This window comes from Anomaloglossus baeobatrachus, chromosome 9 (genome assembly GCF_048569485.1).
Source record: "Anomaloglossus baeobatrachus isolate aAnoBae1 chromosome 9, aAnoBae1.hap1, whole genome shotgun sequence".
Classification (NCBI taxonomy): Eukaryota; Metazoa; Chordata; class Amphibia; order Anura; family Aromobatidae; genus Anomaloglossus; species Anomaloglossus baeobatrachus.
In genome coordinates, this window is record NC_134361.1 from 10,664,214 (window position 1) to 10,676,570 (window position 12,357).

The 12,357-nt window shown below is 40.6% G+C and overlaps 1 protein-coding gene across 2 annotated transcripts in view; it reads right to left on the reverse strand.

The window, feature by feature from the left end:
* Window positions 1-12,357, reverse strand: part of PCDH11X (protocadherin 11 X-linked) — a 1,518,547-nt gene that overhangs the window by 1,049,714 nt on the left and 456,476 nt on the right. The window lies entirely within an intron of this gene.

Genomic DNA, 12,357 nt, shown 5'->3' on the forward strand with positions numbered 1-12,357 from the left:
TTGACTGATTAGTACATTAAAGACCATTGTTGACTATCATTATTATTATTATTATTATTAATAATACTAATAATAATAATAATAATTAGTCATTTAAAAAAAATTGGGGGACTTTTTGAATATTTCTCAAGTGTTTTATATACTGTATACCCTTTATAAATTCTTTTCTCTTTATCAAGAGAATGTGTTTTATAGAGATCTTACAGAGAGTGAATGAAAAAAAAAAAAAGGCAGGAAGGTGATATCCGCGCCGGCTTCTCCTTTTTCTTCCATTTGAGCACACCATTTGACTTAAAACTTGTATCTGAATTATTTAGTGAGGCTGGGACTTGGTTGGGCGCTCCGGAGAGCCTGCAGTTCTGCACAATGTATTTAATACACCGCTGCTCAGGACACACGGAGCAATGAATCTGACTTGGCTCCACAATAAACTCTTGTAAACCCGTCCTGCTTTTCTCCGGCTTCATTAAATGAGCCTGCGATTCACTATTTTATAGGAATGTATAGAGATTTAGCACTTACCAGTTCGGCCTCGGTGCTATTTACAGTTCTTGACGTAACCAGTAATTCATCCCTAAGTCACTTTACATTGATCCCAACACAACGTCCATTTCTCCCCGCACCATTTTCAATTTAGGAAGTGGATATAACAGGATTTGGATTCAATATACGAAATATGCAACGTAATGGCGTTCCGTAATTATACTCCAAGACAATCTGTTTTAGTCTAGGTAATTTTAAATATTTATATGCTTATTTAAAAAAAATAATAAAAGTGTATATATATATATATATATATATATATATATATGTGTGTGTGTGTATATATATATATATATATATATATATATATATATATATAATATATATATGTTAAGTGCACTTTATAGAAAACATTTTTACTGTTTTTTTTTTATCCATTTGGGTTTTTTTAATCATTAGATAAAAAAGCCTCAGTGCAAAATAGAAGTTTGTAATTATTAGAAAAATATAAGGCTTATTAAATGTTTAAAAAGGGTTTGGAAAAAAAAAAAAAATAAAAATAGTAGAAAAAAATTGACTTTGTGTTTTACCCCTGCACCAGCAAATATGTAAATAAATATATAAATAATTGAAGGGATATTATACCCTGGGGTCTCGGCCCCTTGAGAGTTTTGGCCAGAAGCTGTCGCCCGCATCTTCCCGTCCTTTTCCCACTTTGTCGCATTTGCTGTGATACATAAAACAAAAAAAAAACAACAAAACAGGAAAACGGCACAAATAAAACTAATTGTAGTTGGTGCAGATTCCAAATTCTTGATATAAAAAATGTGTCTGACTACAGTTAATTTACGACCATTTATCTGGATACAAATAACTAATTGACTCTGACATTTGTATCTGCCTTTATTAGGAGCCGATATTTTGGGCAGCGTCGCCGAGCTCGGGAATTACACCAGTGAACGGAGCTCATATTTGATTTGCAACAAGAAAATGGCAGAAAATTAATTTAGCTGCAAAATCATTTCAGATCAGATTAGTCAAAGAAAGAAAAAAACAAAACAGCAAATACAATCCACACAATTGTGGAGACGTTTGTAGGGGTCTGAGATTGGAGAATATTTGCACATGCAATATCTGAGCGATACAGAGGAGTCAGGGCGGACGTGTCATCTGTACAGGAGGCCAAGAGGGCTGGACTGGGGGTCAATAAATCAAATAAATCTGGGGGTGAACTGCAGGGCGCGGCTGCAATGTCGGCACGGCCAAATATTCATGTTTTATCTACATTGGAGGAGGGTCCTCAGCATTAAGGCGCACGCGGCTGTCTGGCTTTATACTTGCCGGTGGGTGGTCCTCTCCTGATGACTGACAGTTCGGACAGTGGCATGGCTGAGCCGCAGGTCCGACCTGTGCTCCTCCGATGCTCCTTTATCAGACACCTATGGAGGACCACACTGGCATAGAGTCCGGCTAGCTCCAGTACAGGGCATATAGACTGCAGAGGGGGCAAGTAAACAGGGAAGTGACAGTAAACAATAACATTAAGAATTCCACTGTTTTTGAGAACAGAGAGGACTTTTAAGATGTAGTTTGCAAAGCTGCTTGTTGTTAACACATTTTTGCTATTTTAACCAATTTATGGTGTTGAGAAACCTCCTTAATGAACCGGACTAGCTAAGATCTGAGTGTGGGTTGAATTTTTTGCTATATTATAACCAAAGCTCATATGCACCTGACTACAGTGACCACTGGCGGAGACAGACAGAAAAGGGCCCCTGTGCAAGAGCAATAGATGGGCCCCTGTGCAGGAGCAATAGATGTGTCCCTGTGCAGGAGTAATAGATGGGCCCCTGTGCAGGAGCAATAGATGGGCCCCTGTGCAAGAGCAATACATGGGCCCCTGTGCAGGAGCAATAGATGTGTCCCTGTGCAGGAGCAATAGATGTGTCCCTGTGCAGGAGCAACAGATGTGTCCCTGTGCAGGAGTAATAGATGGGCCCCTGTTCAGGAGCAATAGATGGGCCCCTGTGCAAGAGCAGTAGATGGGTCCCTGTGCAGGAGCAATAGATGGGTCCCTGTGCAGGAGCAGTAGATGGGCCCCTGGGCAGGAGGAATAGATGGGCCCCTGTGCAGGAGTAATAGATGGGCCCCTGTGCAGGAGCAATAGATGAGTCCCTGTGCAAGAGCAGTAGATGGGTCCTTTTGCAGGAGCAATAGATGGGCCCCTGTGCAGGAGCAGTAGATGGGCCCCTGTGCAGGAGCAGTAGATGGGCCCCTGTGCAAGAGCAGTAGATGGGCCCCTGTGCAGGAACAGTAGATGGGCCCCTGTGCAGGAGCAGTAGATGGGCCCCTGTGCAAGAGCAGTAGATGGGCCCCTGTGCAGGAACAGTAGATGGGTCCCTGTGCAAGAGCAGTAGATGGGTCCCTGTGCAAGAGCAGTAGATGGGCCCCTGTGCAGGAGCAGTAGATGGGTCCCTGTGCAAGAGCAGTAGATGGGTCCCTGTGCAAGAGCAGTAGATGGGTCCCTGTGCAGGAGCAGTAGATGGGCCCCTGTGCAAGAGCAGTAGATGGGTCCCTGTGCAGGAGCAGTAGATGGGCCCCTGTGCAGGAGCAGTAGATGGGTCCCTGTGCAAGAGCAGTAGATGGGTCCCTGTGCAAGAGCAGTAGATGGGTCCCTGTGCAGGAGCAGTAGATGGGTCCCTGTGCAAGAGCAGTAGATGGGTCCCTGTGCAGGAGCAGTAGATGGGCCCCTGTGCAAGAGCAGTAGATGGGTCCCTGTGCAGGAGCAGTAGATGGGCCCCTGTGCAGGAGCAGTAGATGGGTCCCTGTGCAAGAGCAGTAGATGGGTCCCTGTGCAGGAGCAGTAGATGGGCCCCTGTGCAGGAGCAGTAGATGGGTCCCTGTGCAGGAGCAGTAGATGGGTCCCTGTGCAGGAGCAGTAGATGGGTCCCTATGCAAGAGCAGTAGATGGGTCCCTGTGCAGGAGCAGTAGATGGGCCCCTGTGCAGGAGCAATAGATGGGTCCCTATGCAAGAGCAGTAGATGGGTCCCTGTGCAGGAGCAGTGGATGGGCCCCTGTGCAGGAGCAGTAGATGGGTCCCTGTGCAGGAGCAGTAGATGGGTCCCTGTGCAGGAGCAGTGGATGGGCCCCTGTGCAGGAGCAGTAGATGGGTCCCTGTGCAGGAGCAGTAGATGGGTCCCTGTGCAGGAGCAGTAGATGGGCCCCTGTGCAGGAGCAGTAGATGGGCCCCTGTGCAGGAGCAGTAGATGGGTCCCTGTGCAAGAGCAGTAGATGGGCCCCTGTGCAAGAGCAGTAGATGGGTCCCTGTGCAGGAGCAGTAGATGGGTCCCTGTGTAGGAGCAGTAGATGGTGGAAAGTAGAATTTAGAAAAGCTCAGACTCCAATAGGCAATGCAGCTTATTGTCACTAAAACAGCTGTGCCTTACTGGATAACTTGCTGGAGCACTGCCATCCTGTGATGTTATATTATTAGGAATTGCTATCTCTTTATATTCCTGAGAATAAGGCTCATTAGTGCCAGAGTAGCATTTCTTTGCTGTTTGGTGCCTCCGGACACCTATCTTTACTGCTTGTCCTATTCACTTGGATGGGGCTGCATTGTGCTGTGATGTAAAATGAAAACAGTGAAAGGAATCAGAACTTGGATCGTTGCTCCTCGGCTTGTGCTTTTGAGCAGGGCCCTCATTCCTACTGGAGCTGTTGAATTATGTACTATTTTGTTTTGTTTTTGTCTATACAACCCCCCACCTGATTGTAAAGCGCTGCGGAATATGTTGGCGCTATATAAATAAACTTTTTTATTATTATTATTATTGCTATAATAAGGGGCTTGGTCTTTATAGTGGGGTCTCCTGCTGAGTATCATTTATTCTGTTTACACTCTTTATATAGTTATTTAACACATTAATTGCTGGAACCATGAAGGATGGGAATAGATTGAATGATGTGGAGCTAGAGATGCGGCGTTTCCGCTCCCCGGTGAGGGGCTCAGCTGCTCCGCTGCCGCTTGCTCCTCGGACATCTCCGGATTGATTCGCTCGGCTTCCCCACCTCCCGCAGCACTAAAGATTAAATACACATTAAAACAATTTTCTGCAATTAGCCTCTTGATCATAACCAATAACGTGACGTCAATGTGCGGTGCCCTTCTCTGAGATTTAACCTTGCCCACTTCTGAGCTACCGTGTTATTATCGATCAGGAGGGCACTTCTACTCTACTACAGACCTTTAACTCCGCGCTCCTCGACCTATTCCCCCGGGTAACCTGAGCTGTCTAGAATACTTATTGAATGGAGGAGTCAATTAACATTATTAAACTGAAGACTATTTATAGCCTTAAAGTGAAGCAGGTGATAAAATACAGATGTAGCAGAGCTGGGGTTGTGAATTGATCGGTGTCTGACCCTATTGCACAGCATCTTTCCATATACTGTGTATGTAAATAAGACCAATATGTTTATAAACGTCTATATAATAATGTGGCAATGCTTTCCCCAATCTTCAGCTGATCTCCAGGGATTCGTGCAATAAGGTCATTGCTCCATCTCCAATTCAATGGACGCCATAAAAATCCATAGATAATAACAAATGTCTAATAACCAACTCAGCTCTGCTACATCTGTAAATTATAGACCGAGGTCCTCATGGATCAGGTATAAGGGGCTCCTCCACAACTACGAAAATAAAGTTCGGAAACTTTCTAATAAACTTTTTGTTTAAAGAGTAATGGCAGAATTCCAAAACTGTAGAGATTACAGAGACTTGTCAGCGGGTTGGATCATTGGAGATCTGGGGGCTGAGACCACCGGTGTTTGCTAAGACCAAGGGGCAGAATTGCTTTCCTCACACCCCTGAGGGACAGGCATTCTGCAATCGTTGGGGTCTCAGCGTTTGGACCCCAATAATCAATAATTTACTCCATGATACATATAAAGGTTTGTGAAGGTGCAGCCACTCTAAACTCAGGGCATTATCAGGCATTCTGCTTGCTGGCAGGGAACGGAGACACGTATTTATAACCAAAAGTTAAAATAAATTGTCCATTCTCAATACTTCTTACTGTTAAAGTTTTGCTACAATGTATCAGTGTATTTACTGGTGTATCTGCAGCTGGAGAACAGGTTGATAGCGCTTGAAGAATATGGACACCTTCTATAACCTCCATGTGTCAAAACACAGACTATACTGCAGAGTGAGTAAACTGAGAATTCATCAGTGAGCTCGGTCTGACGGTGACCTCTGCGGCTTTATCTCTTGTCTCTCATATATGACCTTTTGAAGCTGATTTATGAACAGTTGAAAATATCACATGGATTTGGCCATAAATGAGTTTTGAAGAAAGTTTAGAGACGCCGTATGGTGCCGGATCTGGCGCGGTCCGTTTTTTTTTGCTGGACACAAAAACGTTCACTTCAACGTTTCATCCGGCCGCCAGACAAGTACATTTTGCCGGATGAAAACGGATGAAACGCAAAGCCATCCGGCACAATCCGGCGCTAATGAAAGTCTATGGGGGAATAAACGGATCCAGAAGCAACAGACGCCGGATCCGTTTTTTCATGTTTTTGCCAGATTGTGCCTGATGGAAAAAACTGATGCAATTGATCCGTTTTTTCGCCGGATCCTGCCTGAGGCCTATAAAATGATGTGTGAAAGCAGCCTAATAGGATGTCAGGTACTTTATTAACCCTTCAGCTGCTTTTCAAGAATTAATGCAAAGTGACCAGAATTAAAAATGTCCTTTTTACCACCTTAATGTTGCTGACTTCTGAGTGGGTCACTATCGCCGGCACACTCTAAGGCTATTTGACCGTTAATTGCCATCAGGACCCCACAATCATTATCTCAGGGTACCGATGGGGTTAAGGAGCCCCCACACTCAGTTAACCATCTAGATGCCGTAGTAAATATTTACAGCAGCATCTAAGGGGTTAATGGGCCATCACCTATGTAGTTGTGTGCCAGCCATAGAGTACGGCCGGCAGCTGCTGCATCTTCACCTGTCGGGGGATGACATTCACTTATATCTCAGATCAGTAAAAAATATATATTGGCGGACACTAGGGGGTTAAACAACGTGAGACAATCCATTGCTCTGCACTGAAACATTGTAACAGGTTTTGACCAATAATATTTTCTGCCTTTAAATGGAAAACAGTTTCCTGTTGGTGTTGGAGGTTCATAGCTTTGACTCCCGGCATCGCGCCCCATTCTCATGTCACTATTCACAGATATTCTGTAATTATATTTGTGAATAAAAAAGATCTGGATAAATAAACTCTTATGCAACAAAAATGCCGGGTAAAACATAAAATACATAAAAACCAAAACAGAAAGAAATCTGCTGTAACATTCTGCAAGGACTACGCTGCGCCCCCGCTCCCTGCATCTGCAATAAAAGAGCATCGGATAGAAGGAGGCTAATGATATAATCAGAATTCTTCAGGCTGTGATATCAACCTCTTAACCAGCCCGGGCCGGGGAATTGTACACAAAACAGAACTAATCACAAAAGGAAATATTAGCCCTAAATTATTCAGCACCTCTGAGCCTCGCTGCCTCCTGGATGTTTGCAAATTTACCAGCGTTTAATCTAGTATCAACTGTACGTCTTCTGTGTCTCCGAAGAATCACTATGGAGGGGCCCGGCTGCCAGCAAGAAGCCTTTGTCTAAGTTTTCGACTTCTCTACAATGAATGCAAATAAAAAAAAGATAATGATCGAGTGAAAAATATGCAGTGTGTAAAGCAGATGGGAAGACTGAAAATAGATAGATTATAGAGGGATATATAGATGATAGATAGATAGATAGTGGGATAGATAATAGACAATAGATAGATAATAGACAATAGATAGCGGGATAGATAGATCATAGGAAGATTGAGGTATCTGACAAATTATATTGGCACCCAAAATTGGATACTATTAAAAAAATCTGTTGAATGGAGCTAAAGTTGGGGATATAATTTGTGATGATTAGTTAGAATATCTACTTATTGAGAATTACCAAAAATATACAAATTACTACACCAAACCCCGGACACCCCATAGTTTCCGGTAACGGATCTTTCAGACATATTGGAATTGTTCTTGATAAAAGATGAGACTTATGGCTAGAAGTGTGACTTCATTTGTTCAAGATACATACGTATGTTTTTTTTTAAGTATACTATCTCAAGTTGAATTAAATAATGTATTTTTTGCATTGCTTCATATAGTAAACCTATATACATCGACACATCATGATGGGCTTGGCAACTGTACAAAGAAAATAACGTGGTACATCTTTTTCATCTGAAGGTATGTTTTATTTTCAATCTTCTTGGTTTTGAGGAATAATTACTTTTTGCTCAGCGATGACTATTATGCACAATGAAGGGGTACCGCAATGGGCACCAATATGATCCCTGCTTATGCAAATTTAGTTATGATGTCATTGGAGAAGACCCTCATGTATGTGTTGCACCACTATGGGTTTGTACTTAGGTGGACATATATAGAAAATATCTTCCTCATCTGGACAAGATCTATTGATGATTTCCTTGACTTCAAAACAATTTTTGAATAGCCTTGATGATGACGGTATATTTACTTTAACTTTTTTGGAAAAAGAAATACAATTTTTGGATGTTCTAGTAACATAGAATAATGGTAAACTCTCTACTAGTTTAAATGTCAAACCTATAGGCAGGAATAATGTACTCAAATTTGAGATTCATCATTCTAGAAAGATGGTTGAATCACCGTATAGTAAATATCAGGTATGTCGTGAGTGATGAGACCACATTAACAACAATATTTGGTGATATGACAAAGCGAATTAGAGATAGAAATTACCCAAAAATATTACTCAAAAAATGGGTACTGTACAACAGACTTCCCTTTGTCATGATAGTAGAAAAAAAGTGCTAATCTGAATAGGACCCTATTAAAGTCTACTTATTGCAAAGAAATCATTGCGATCGCCACTATTATAAAGAGACATTGGTCGATGCTGGGTAGGTGCCTACCAGAAAATGATGCGTTTTGGGCTCCGCCTCTATTTTCCTATAAACGGGTGAAGAATTTAAAGGATAAGTTATTCCATTCAGCCTTAAAAAATTCTTTTCAACACATTTTAACAGGTGAAAAATGAACTGGACGCTTTCCTTGCCAAAATTACATACATTGTAAAAATATTCTAAAGGGCGATAGCTTTGCCCATCTGATTCCTAAACAAACTTTTGTGATTAATGATTTTCTTACTTGTGACCCTGATTTGTCATCTACATGCTTCAATGCCCGTGTAATTTGCGGTATATAGGTAGAATACTTGGAACTTCATAATTAGAATCAATCAGATATAGATACAGAATTAGGAAGATAAGGCTGGATCTCCTTGTACCGAAACATTTTGTAGAGTTTAGAAATAATGAAAGAGATCTTAAATTTTGAATTATTGATCAGGGGGTGACCGTGCTAAATTATTGAAAACAAAAGAATTAGAATGGCTTTCTCAATGAATTACCTTATAACCTTAATGCTGAGTATAAACTACAGAATGGGATGTGGTGACCCAGTCTTGTCGCTTGCTCAGGTGATACTTCGCTTTATACACAGTATAGTAAGATATAGTATATTACCTTATATTATATTACCTTATATTTATGCAATCTCTTTTTTTATTACACAGAACATATGACGTTTGATACATTATCTGAAAATTCTGACTGACCCCATTGTATTAATATTGTATTGCGTGGTTATTGTGGTTATTTTGTTAGAACTTCAAATGAAAGTTTTTTGCGTTTGTGCTTTTATATTCTCTTTTGGACTCATTATACAGCTTTTCCCCCCATCCAATATGTCGCACTAGGGCTCTTAGTAGGCATTGTGCATATGGGCTTCTATTTACCGCAGTGAGATTACAATCTTATACACATGAGTAATTATGCACGATTCAAAAGACTTAACAAATAACAATATAGCCTGGCGCATGCGCAATACTGGCTTTACTTTCCTTTGAGACCCTAGCATTTCATTGCATCATACCATACCGATATCTCTGTCCTGAAGCCTCAGCATCTCAATCGGATTAAGGTCAGGACTTTGACTTGGCCGCTCCAAAGACTTCATTTTGTTTTTCTTAAGCCATACAGAGGTGGACTTGCTGGTGTGTTTTGGGTCATTGTCCTGCTGCATAACCCAAGTGCTCTTCAGCTTAAGGTCAGGAACACATGGTCGGAACTTGCCCTTCAGGATTTTTTGGTATAGAGCAGCATTCATGGTTACATTTACCACAAGTCTTCCAGGTCCTGAAGCAATAGAACAGCCCCAGATTATCACACTCCCACCACCATATCTTACTGTGGGTATGTTGTTCCTTTTCTGAAATGCTGTTACGTCTACACCAGATGTATTGGGACATTCATCTTCGAAAAAGTTCAGCTTTTGTCTCATCAGTCCACAGAATATTCTCCCAAAAGTCTTGGGGGATCATCAAGATGTTTTCTGGCAAAACTGAGACGAGCCTTTATGTTCATTTTGCTCAGCAGTGGTTTTCGTCTTGGAGCTCGGCCATGCCGGCCTTTTCACCCGGTTTCTTTCTTATGGTGGAGTCATGATCACTGACCTTAACTGAGGCAAAAGAGGCCATCGGTTCTTTCGATGATGTTCTGGGGTCTTTTATGACCTCTTTGATGAGTCGTTCCTGCGCTCTTGGGGTAATTGTGGTCGGCCGGCCACCATGGGAAGGTTCACCACTTTTCCATGTTTTTGCTATTTGTGATAATGGCTCTCAATGTGGTTCGCTGGAGTCCCAAAGCTTTAGAAATATCATTATAACCTTTTCCAGACTGATAGATCTCAATTACTTTGTTTCTCATTTGTTCCTGAATTTCTTTGAATCGCTGCATGATGTCCAGCTTCTGAGGATCTTTTGATCTACTTCACTTTGTCAGGCAGGTCCCATTTAAGTGGTTTGTTGATTGAGAATAGGCATGGCAGTAATCAGGCCGGGGTGTGGCTAGGGCAATAGAACTCAAATTCCCAAAGATGTGAAAAACCACAGGTAATGTGTGTTACTTGTGTTCCCTTTCTCTAATATTTACATTGTTTGCTGATCTGAAACATTTAAGTGTCACAAACATGCAAAAGAATAAGACATTAGGAAGGGGGCAAAGACTTTTTCACACCACTGTAGATAATAGATGGATAGAGAGGTAGATGGATAGATAGATATTAGATAAATAGATATAAAAAGATAATAGCCCAGTAGAGTATAGGATAATACCATAGATACATATACCGTGCAGTAAGGCTGCGTCTATCTGTCTATCACATTTTAATGGCCGTGCTTACACTGGGGCTGGGGCTGAAGGCCGGGATTCTTATATCTATAATGGCACATTCCTCGGTTTTCTTTGCTGTTTTCAATTCTCTATTTTTTATGAGACCAAAAACCTCATTTACATCGTCTCGGTACAATATAACAGCGAGCGCCGGCGTCATTCATCAGATCCAGCCCTAAACATATCTAATAACACGCAGAAAATACTAGAACTTCAATATTTGTCTTTCCACTTTAGTGATTTTAATAAAAAGATGTTCCTGTAATATCACACATTCTTAAAAAAGACTGATACAAAAGCCACCAAAACCAGATTCTTCACTGGGAAACTATTGAGAAGGACATTAAAGGGCAATACAAGATATAGCAATGGGGCAGTATTATACCGTAGTAGTTATATTCCTGTACATGGGGCAGTATTATAGTAGTTATATTTCCTGTATATAGGGGCAGTATTATAGCAGTTATATTCTTGTATATAGGGGGCAGTATTATAGTAATTATATTCTTGTATATAGGGCCAGTATTATAGTAGTTATATTCTTGTACATAGGTGCAGTATTATAGTAGTTATATTTCCTGAATATAGGGGCAGTATTATAGCTGTTATATTCTTGTATATAGGGGGCAGTATTATAGTAATTATATTCTTGTACATAGGAGCAGTATTATAGTAGTTATATTCTTGTACATAGGGGCAGTATTATAGTAGTTATATTCTTGTATATAGGGGGCAGTATTATAGTAGTTATATTTGTGTACATAGGGGCAGTATTATAGTAGTTATATTCTTGTACATAGGGGCAGTATTATAGTAGTTATATTCTTTTACATAGGGGCAGTATTATAGTAGTTATATTCTTGTACATAGGAGCAGTATTATAGTAGTTATATTTTTGTACATGGGGGGCAGTATTATAGTAGTGATATTCTTGTATATAGGGGCAGTATTAGTTATATTCTTGTACATAGTGGCAGTATTATAGTAGTTATATTCTTGTGCATAGGGGCAGTATTATAGTAGTTATATTCTTGTACATAGGGGCAGTATTATAGTAGATATATTCTTGTACATAGGGGCAGTATTATAGTAGATATATTATTGTATATAGGGGCAATATTATAGTAGTTATATTCTTGTACATAGGGGCAGTATTATAGTAGTTATATTCTTGTACATAGGGGGCAGTATTATAGTAGTTATATTCTTGTACATAGGGGCAGTATTATAGTAGTTATATTACTGTACATAGGGGCAGTATTATAGTAGTTATATTCTTGTACATAGGGGCAGTATTATAGTAGTTATATTCTTCTAGATAGGAGCAGTATTATACTAGTTATATTCCTGTACATAGGGGCAGTATTATAGTAGTTATATTCTTGTACATAGGGGCAGTATTATAGTAGTTATATTCTTCTAGATAGGAGCAGTATTATAGTAGTTATATTCCTGTACATAGGGGCAGTATTATAGTAGTTATATTCTTGTACATAGGGGCAGTATTATAGTAGTTATATTAC